Source organism: Lepus europaeus, chromosome 13 (genome assembly GCF_033115175.1).
Source record: "Lepus europaeus isolate LE1 chromosome 13, mLepTim1.pri, whole genome shotgun sequence".
Lineage (NCBI taxonomy): Eukaryota > Metazoa > Chordata > Mammalia > Lagomorpha > Leporidae > Lepus > Lepus europaeus.
In genome coordinates this window covers 49,504,457-49,514,691 of record NC_084839.1, presented here as the reverse complement: position 1 = coordinate 49,514,691, position 10,235 = coordinate 49,504,457, and the positions used below count along the sequence as shown (strand labels likewise).

At 39.6% G+C, this 10,235-nt stretch overlaps 1 pseudogene; it reads right to left on the bottom strand.

Moving 5' to 3' along the window:
- Positions 1–229: 229 nt before the first annotated feature.
- LOC133772328 (centromere protein H-like) lies at positions 230–9,930 on the bottom strand (annotated as a pseudogene).
- Between the last annotated feature and the right edge of the window lie 305 nt (positions 9,931–10,235).

The window sequence follows — 10,235 nt, the reverse complement described above, 5'->3', positions numbered from 1 at the left end:
CAACCACTTTAATTATAATATTTAAAACAGTTTTGTATTATAGTATAGACTCAAGCTAAAAGAAATTGCAGTATTAAAATAGTCCCAAAACTACATTTCTCTTGAAATCTGCTATTTAAATGACATATCAAAGAAGGAACTCAAAAAAGCCAAAATAGAAATCTTATTAGGTCATGATGAGATTCTTCTCAAGTTGTAGAACAGTTTCTTTAAAAGCAGAACCCTCAACCTAATTAGCTTCACTCCTCGAGACAATGTTCTGGAACACATGCTAACTGTCTCCATCTGTAGATTTTGTCCTATGGTCTTGTCTAAATTTCCCACACTGTCCAAATCTTCTTTCTGGTTGTTCTTTTCAGTCTGTACTTCTAAAAGCTTATCTTCTGAAGCTTGTTTTAATGCTAGTCTCTTCTTTCTAATAAGCAGTTTTCCCTCTAAATTCATAGATTCTTTCTGTGAACTTATTAAGATTTTATTTAGCACATACAAATTTCATGTATTTCACATATACAGATTCATATTTCATGATATCCATGAGTCCACCATCATGGCATCAATTTTCTTTCTTTTTAAATTTTCTTAATTTAAATTTTAAATAGTTTTTAACAGATTCAATGTGATTTGTAGATACAGTTCAAAGAAAATAATGGTATTCCATCATTCCCTTCTTCCTTCCTTCCCTCTCTTCCTTCCCTCTCTCCCTCCTACTCTTCTTCCTTCTCCTTTTCAGTTTTTTCTTTAATTTTAGTTTTTGAGATAACATTTTACATATTTATGTTACACTAAAAAGGCTTACTACCTCATTAAATAAGAAGTTTAACAAGTAAAAATCAAAGGACCATCGTTAAGTGGGAATATAGACGATGACTATAAACAATAATTGAATGGAAAAATGACCATTCCATCCATATACAGTAAATTTTAAAGTAATCACAGGTCATCAAAATCCTGGTAATATGACATTCTTAACCACTGGTTTGACAAAGGTATAAAACAAAATTTCACAAAAAAATTGCAACAATGCATATCCACTAGACATTTTCTTCTTTTTTGTTTGTTTGCTTTTAAATTTTAGCCCCCACATATAAGGGAGAACATGAGGTATTTGTCTTTCTGTGTTCAGCTTATTTCACTAAACATGATGTACTCCAGTTGTGGTTTGTAAATTTTTTTTCCATTCTGTTGGATGTCTCACTCTATGGATCATTTCCCTTTCTATTCAAAAGCCTCTGAGTATGATACAGTCCCTTTTGTCCAGTTTTGCGTTTGTTGCCTGTGCTTTGGGGATCTTGTCTAAGAAGTTGTCTCCTACATCAGTGTCTTAGTGTGTTTCCCTACGTTTTCTTCCATCAAATTTATTGTCTCAGTTCTTAAATTTGGGTCTTTGATCCATCTTGATTTTTGTATATGGTGAAAAGGATGGATCTAATTTCATTCTTCTGCAAATACATATCCAGTTTGGGCAGCAGCTTGTTTAAAAGAGATTATCCTTACTAGAAGATATGATCTGAGCACCTTTTTTCAAAAATCAGTTGGCTTTATATGTTTGAATTAATTTCTGGGCTCTCTATTCAGTCCCACTGATCTATGTGTTGGTTTTTATGCCAGACCATGCTGTTTCAATTTTGTAGTCAGGTAGTGTGATGCCTCCAGCTTGATTTTTCTTGTTCAGGATCGCTTTGGCTATTCTGGGTCTTTTTTGATTCCAAATGAATTTTAGGATTGCTTTTTCAAATTCTGTAAAGAATGTCATTGGTCAGAGAGAACCCCCTCTGCTTGTTCACTACAGAAATGCCTGCAATGCCTTCGGGACTCAATTGAGCTGGGAGCTTAATCTGATCTCCTACGTGGGTGAGAGACTCAACTAATTGAGCCATCACTTGCTGCCTCCCAGGGTGTGCATTTGCAGGAGACTAGAATTTGGAGGGGAGCCAGGACTTGAACTCAGGCACTCTGTTATGGACACAGGCATCTCAACTGGCAGTTTCACTTGCTAGGCCAATCTCCTGCCCCTCACTAAGATTTATTTATTTTTTTAATAATGGCTTGTTTGGAGGAAGGAGTGATTTGTACCTATACAATTAGGAAGAATTGGCATGGGCAGAACTCATAATTTTCAACTCAGTTCATTTAATTTCAATTCAGTTGAGTGCAATGCAATGCAATGCATTGTCTACATATTAGGTAGCAGCCAAGGTGTGCCTTGCTCATTCTCCCTTACGACTTATGTTTGAAAATGTTCAATTGTCAGTGCCTGTAGCCCTTTGCCTAGGGTTTTGGTAGGTTGTAAGCACCCATTCTGCCCTCACCACAGAAGGCACAAGTCCTTTGGTCAGTACTAGTTCAGTCAATATCTAGATGGAGATGGTGTGTAAATAGTCCAGCTCCCATGCTTTTGGCAAATGCATGTTCTATGCTGGCTCTGGAAGATCCCCAGCAACATGAAGCACCAGTGGCCCACAGTGGAAATTTGATACATGCCTAATATTGTCTTCTTCCCCAGTCACTCCCCGACTCCTTTATTAGTATTTACCAAGCCTGCAGAATAAACTCCTTCAACTCAGGGAAAAAAATGTCATTGATATTCTGAGAGGGGTAACATTGAAACTTTAAATTGCTTTAGCTAGTATAGACATTTAATGATACTGATTCTTCTGATCCATGAGAAAAGAATATCTTTCCATTTTTTTTTGTGTCCTTGATGATTTCTTTCTTCTATGTTTAATAATTTTCATTGTAGAGATCATTCACTTCTTTGGTTAAATTTATTCATAACTATTTGATTTTTTTTGCTATTGTGAATGGAATTTCTTTCTTGATTTCTCTTTCTATGAGTTCATTATTAGCATACAAAAAAGCTACTTTTTTCATATGTTTATTTTGTAACCTGTGACTTTACTGAATTGATTGACCTACCAGCGTTTTGGTGGAGTGTTTATGTTTTCTATGTGCAACATCATGTTGTCTACAAACATGAATAATTTGACTTCTTTTTTTTTTTCCAATTTCAATGCCCGTTCTCTCTCTCTCTCTTTCTCTCTCTCTCTCTCTCTCTCTTTCTCCTCCCTAATTTCTCTTTAAAAATTGCAGTAGTATATTGAATAAGAGTGTTCAAAGTGGACATCCTTGTCTGGTTCCAGATCTGTGCTTTCAGATTTTCACCATTCAGTATGATATTGGCTATTGGTTTGTGATATATAGCATTTATAAATTTTGAGGAATGTTCCTTCTCTGAATCTATTGAGATACCATGTGGTTTTTTTTCATTTTATAGATGTGATTTATGACATATATTGATTTGTGAATGTTGAGCCTCCTTTGCATTTCTGAAATAAATCCCACTTGACCATGATACATAATCTTTCTGATGTGATTTTAGATTTGATTTGCTGGTATTTTGGTGAGGATCTTTGCATCTAGTTTCATTAAAGATATAGGTATGTAGTTTACTTTTTGTGTCATGTATTTGGTTTTAGCATTAAAGTAATGCTTCCCTCGTAAAAAGTTTGGCAGACTTCCATCCTATTCAGTGTTTTGGAATATTTTGAACAGTATTGGAGTTACTTCCTCTTTGAATGTTTCACAGAATTCAGTAGTAAAGCTATCAGGTCCCAGTCTTTTCCTTGATGAAAGACTTTTGATTACTGTTGAAATCTCACTGCTAATTATGGGTCTGTTTATGTTGTTTATATCTTCTTGAGTTAATCTTGGAAGGTTATATGAATCCAGGAATTTATCCATTTCTTCAAGGTTTTCCAGTTTATTAGCACATAGTTCTTCAGAGCAGTTTCCTAGGATCTTTTGTATTTCAGTGGTGTCCATTGTAATGTCTTATTTTTCATGCTAATTGAATTTTTTTCTCTTTGAATTTTTTCTCTTTTTATCCTTTGTTTGACTAGAAATTTACCTATTTTCTTTATTTTCTGAAAATTTTTAATTTTGAGATTTTTTGATTTTTAAATTTTATTTATTTCTGTTCTGATCCTTATTATTTTGCATGTCCTGCTGATTTTCGATTTGGTTTGTTTTTCTGTCTTCAAGGTGCATCATTACATCTTTAGTTTGAGACATTTCTCTCTATATTTTTTTTAAAGATTTATTTTATTTATTTGAAAGACAGAGTTACATAGAGAGGTAGAGACAGAGAGAGAGGTCTTCCATCCACTGGTTCACTCCCCAGATGGCTACAACGGCCAGAGCTGTGCCGATCCGAAGCCAGAAGCCAGGGGTTTCTTCCAGGTCTCCCACGTGGGTGCAGGGGCCCAAGGACTTGGGTCATCTTCTACTGCTATCCCAGGCCACAGCAGAGAGCTGGATCGGAAGAGGAGCAGCCGGGACTAGAACCAGCACCCACATGGGATGCCAGCACTTCAGGTCAGGGAAATTTCCTGTGTCACTATGTTGACATCTGCTCATCTAATATATTCATCACCTTTTCTTTATGGAGTAGACTTTACTGTAAAAGAGTTTATCAGTTTATGGTTTAGCTAGTATGCACGGTATCACTTGATTTGTTGCTTTGGCTTTGGTCCTAGGTGAGCCCAGGATTATAATCTCGAGGTGATTTTTTTTTGTCTTAATGTCAGTTGTGTCTATAAATGACACAATGGACTAGTCTGCTACAGTTTATAGGGATAGAGTCATTGTTTTGAGGTGAATAAGGGTTTCCTTAGGTGTATATCCTTTGTCCATAGAGAGTTCAGTGTCAGACTTTCTGCCCCCTTGTTCTACTGGCAAGTCTGGGAGATGCCAGGTCTTGGGGCACCAATTGCTGTGGTGCTAGGACTGTGTGATGTGGATGGACCCTTCCTCAGGTCCTGTTAGGAGAGTCCAACCAACGCTGTGGCTTATAACACAGCCCTACTCCTAGGGCTAGAGGATGTGAACTGAACCCTTCCCCAGCCCTTTGGGTAACTACAAGGTATAAAAGAGATTTAACTCTGGAGGGTTTGAGTCTAAAGAGGTGGAATACAGGTAGCTTGTTTCCTATGTCCACCAGGTAGATTGCAGTGGCACCAAAAAATTTATAATGAATTGTTACAGCCCTGGTGTTATAGGGCATAGTGGGGTCATTACCCAGATCGCCAAGGGTGGGAATGGATTTTTTTATGGGCTTCTTCTTATTGTTAGCCCCCAGAAGCTAAGGGGAATTCCCCTTGCTCACATGGAGTGCATGAGTGTAGTTCTGGGGCTCATGCCCCAAATCCCACAGTTGCAGGATGTCGAGAATCTGCCTTTTGCCCCACATGTTGTCCTGACTCTGTCTATGATGCTGTAGGAGAATAGAGGCATGTGGTATGACTCTCTGCTGCTAAATATGGCACTCTGTGGGAGTGGGAGAGGGCACAGAGGTTAGGCAGCTTCCCTCCTCCAAGCTCAGCAACTGTTTACACCCCAGGCAAATCTCCAGACTGAACTAAAGTCAATAGGGTGACTGGAATTCTCTCTCAGCTAAAACTCTGAGTGGCAGGGTGCATGGTGATTTCTTCCATATTGATGTGGCAAGATGGCCTCAACTCACAGCCAGAAGCTGGCTGCATTGCATGGCTGGCTGAAATGGTGTCTCCTTCTTCTCTCTTCATGTCCCACAGAGTCTTCATTGTTTTTTTTTTTTTCACTTCTTCCCTGAAAATTTCTGTCAATCAGACCCCTGGAAATGAAGTTCTTCCTTTGTTCTTTTCATATCCCAAAGCAGCTTAAGTTTGTATGGCTGTACCCTAACCAGTCATCTTAAATCTCCCCTTGGCATCAATTTTCTCCAAGTTTTCTTTTAAGTACAGCCGAATGTTATATCCTGTCTAATACAATATGTTGCATTTTAAAAACAATTTTTACCTCTTCAATTTCCTTCTTCAGAGCTTCAATTGTAGTCTTGATTTGATATTCTTACATTATTTGTTCTGGAGTTTTTTCTTGATTTGCATCAACTGTTGACTTATATTCCATGAAATGTTTTGTCTGTGCTCGCTGTCTGAGCAACAGGGTCATGCAGTCCTCACTGAGTGCTGCCCAGCCAGTCTGCCTGCACTCCCTTCCTCTTCTGAGCAGGCAGGCTCAGTGACTACTGGCCTCACTGACTTTCTCCATTGCCGCAGGCCACCAAGATACAGCTGAATCTCATTTGTATTTACTGAATGCTTTTTATTGAAGCATGGAATTAAGCAGTGTGCTAATCAGTTTTGCCTTACTATAATGAAATGCCTGAGGCTGGGTTACTTTATAAAGAAGAGAGGTTTATTTTGGCTCACAGTTCTCTGAGTGCAAGATTGAGGGGCCAAATTTGGTAACGTCTGCCTTTTCCTTCCCTTCCCTTCCCTTCCCTTCCCTTCCCTTCCCTTCCCTTCCCTTCCCTTCCCTTCCCTTCGCCTCCCATCCCTTCCCCTCCCCTCCCCTCCCCTTCCCTCCCCATCCCTTTCCTTCCCTCCCTCCCTCCCTCCCCATCCCTTTCCTTTTCTCCCTTCCTTCCCTCCCTCCCTCCCTTCCTTCCCTCCCTCCCTTTATTTAAAAGGCAGTGAGAGAGGGAGAGACCATAGATCATCCATGCATGGGCTCAGGCTCAGTACTTAAATGCCCACATTGGGCTGGGCCAGGCTGAATCCAGGAGCTCAAAACTCAATACTGGTCTCCTACATGGTTGTCAGGGACCCAAGTACTTGAGTCATCCTCTGATGCTGCCCAGGGTACACGTTAGCAGGAAGCTGCATCCAAAGTAGAGGAGGCCAGAGTCAAACCAGGCACTCGGATATGGGATGTGAGTGTCCCAAGTGGCATCCTAATCCCTGCCCCCTGGTGATGGCCTCCTTGCTGACAGAATCCCAAGGCAGCACAGGATGTAACATAGCAAGAGAAAGGGAGCATGTTTATGCCTTCTGGTTTCTTTCTCTCTTCTCATAAAACCACCAGCCTTCAACCACAGGTGCACCATTCTGATGACCTTATCTAAACCTAATCGTCTCCAAAAAGCTCTACCTGTCAACACAGTAGTGGGATTCAGTTTCACCCTCTTATACCTTACAGTGAGGATTGAATGTTAACACATGACTCCTGTGGAACCCACTGAGAATACATCCGAACATGGCAGGCACTTTAACCCTAAGTGGTCTTCATTAGATCCTAGGAGCATGAGAACCAAAATAGAGAACAGTAATATAGGATCATACTAGGAATAGATACATAGGAACCAAAAGAAAAGAAATTGAGAATAGGATGTTAAGAGCTGGAGGCTGTGGTTTTAATTTTTTATTTATGTTTTTGAAAATATTTATTTATTAGAGTGACCGGGGAAAGAGAGAGTGCACATTCTTCCATTTGCTGATTCAGTCCCCAAATGGCCTCAATGAAGCTTGGAACTCCAGCTGGGTCTCCCATGTGTATGTCAGGGATCATGCACTTGGGCCATAGTTTGATGCTTTCCCAGGTGCATTACTAGGAGTAGGATCTGAAGTGGGTCTGCTGGGACTTAAACCGAACTCAAGTGGGATGCTGGTACTACAGGTGGCTGAAGTTTTAATACCACTCCTTTCACCACCCATGTGTCCTTTGACCTGTCTGTGAAGTGTAGCCACTCATACTTAATCTCCTCATGTCTTAAATTTCTGGTAAGGATAATATGTATTATATATCAGCATCGTGAAAAATTAATGATGAAATATAAATGTAAGATAATATTCTTAACTATTATTTATCACCTATACTTTTCCCTTTATATTTCAGTGATTTGAAGAATACAAAGGTCAGGTCCTATTTCAATAAACTGTTCCTGTAACTAAATATTTCCAGTGGACAGACAATATTCACCACAGCATTATTACAGAGAAACCTTGTTTCTGATGGGAGTTGACCTGTGAAAGTGAAAGTGAAGCAGCGCTAAAGAAAAAGGCAGCTTCACTAAAGTCAGTAGTGAGGTGGAAATGGACATGTCTCCTCAGCTCTGTCGGTACTAGGTCTGTCTATTTCAGGACATGACAAATGTCAAGACTTCAGCTGTTTCAGCCTCTCTTGCCTGATGTCATTGTTTCTGACTGTCATTGTTTAATCAAAGTCACAGAATAAACTCACTTTTGTAATATAGTAGGATGAGCCAGTAAAAGTTAAGAGAAGTTTTATAAGAAAAGAGTAGGAAGTAACCCGATATGCATCTTTATAACCAAAAGTTAGATGGTTTCTTACTGATCTGAGGTGGAATAGGTTTTGTGTTCACATCTTTGAATTTCCTCAGAGTTTTATGCATTTAACCAATGTGGAATTATCTAGAAAATATTTTTAAAATACATAAAGAACTTGAGTAAGAGAAATAGAAAATACAACATGCTCCACAGATTTCTATATATGGCTTCTTATCAACAAAAATAAACCTTTCCTCATAGGGTAACCTGCAGTATCTAGGCAAGCACATTATGTCCAAGAAACAAAGAGAAAATTATGAAGGAGAGGACAAAGGAGTGCATCACACTCCCCGATGAAGGGAAATTCTATGTTTGTCTTTGTAGTCAGTAGCTCTTCTTAATTATTTATAGATTTTCCTGTGATGAAATTGTGGAGAAAAGAGAAATGCACACAAAGGAAGAACTGTGCAGAATGAATGGCATAAATACAGGGTCCAGGGAATTGAAAAGACTAGAAAGGGAAAATTCTAACTGTCGTTATTAATTCAATTAGATTGTACTGCACTCCTGTCCCTATGAATTCCCTTATTAGTAATGGTTTCCATTACTTCTTTCATAAACTAAAAGAGAACAGCTGAAGCAGGCAAGCATCATGGAATGACTTTTTTTTTTTTTTTTTGACAGGCAGAGTGGACAGTAAGAGAGAGAGAGAGACAGAGAGAAAGGTCTTCCTTTTCCGTTGGATCACCCTCCAATGGCCGCTGCGGCCGGCGCACCGCGCTGATCCGATGGCAGGAGCCAGGTGCTTCTCCTGGTCCCCCATGGGGTGCAGGGTCCAAGCACTTGGGCCATCCTCTACTGCACTCCTGGGCCACAGCAGAGAGCTGGCCTGGAAGAGGGGCAACGGGAACAGAATCCGGACCCCTGACCGGGACTAGAACCCGGGGTGTCTGCGCTGCAGGCGGAGGATGTATTCTTTTTACAAAGTCATTCCATGGCTGGCGCAGTGGCTCACTAGGCTAATCCTCCACCTGCGGCGCCGACACCCAGGGTTCTAGTCCCGGTCAGGGCGCCGGACTCTGTCCCGGTTGCCCCTCTTCCAGGCCAGCTCTCTGCTGTAGCCCAGGAGTGCAGTGGAGGATGACCCAAGTTCTTGGGCCCTGCACCCACATGGGAGACCAGGAGAAGCACCTGGCTCCTGGCTTCAGATCAGTGCGGTGTGCCGGCCACAGTGGCCATTGGAGGGTGAACCAACGGCAAAAAGGAAGACCTTTCTCTCTGTCTCTCTCTCTCTCTCACTGTCCACTCTGCTTGTCAAAAAAAAAAAAAAAAAAAGAATACATAACATAGTAGACTTGGAAGAATTGGTGGTCTTATAGGAAGATGTTCAGAGTTTTTTGTCTGTTATGTTTTTACCATGTAATTTCTTCTTTAAATTCAAGTTGCTTTTTTGGAAATGGAAATGAAAACACTTTTTTTTTTTTTTTTTAATGCAGGAGGCTGGTTAAGACGAAGTATTCAAGACAATATTTATAATCTATTTGGTGTCTAAATATGAATAAAAGGCCATTTTCATTATGCTAAAATAAAATCAAATACATTCTGTGCCTTTTCATTGATCACATTCTGTATAGAACTCAAGTTAGGAATTCTAACTGGAATGAGCCTATAAAAGATAGTTTCTGAGAGTTTGCAGTTTCTGGGCTTCTGTGGCTGCTGAGTTGGGGTCTGTTTCTATGTCCTGATTGTTTAAATCACTAATTTCCAGACATTTTGCATTTAAGACATACAGTTTGACATTGTTTGGAATATTGCCAGTTACCATTTTGTCTGTTTGTTTATGATATCTTGATACATCTTCAGTTCTTTGGAACTTTTGAAAATCTCAATGAGGAGTTACTAGGATGAGATGTGTGCCCCATTTCCAACAGAATATAGTTAACTTGTTCTTGGTCAAATGCAGCATGCACAAAGTATTCAGAAGTCTCCTCCAACAGTTAACAAAGAAAATCATATATCTTTTTATCTTAACAATTAAATGAAATCTATTTTGTCTAATGTACTTTCACTGTAATATTTTCCTCTGGTGATCTAATATTTCAGTATCATCTGCTGGGAAATAATTGACAT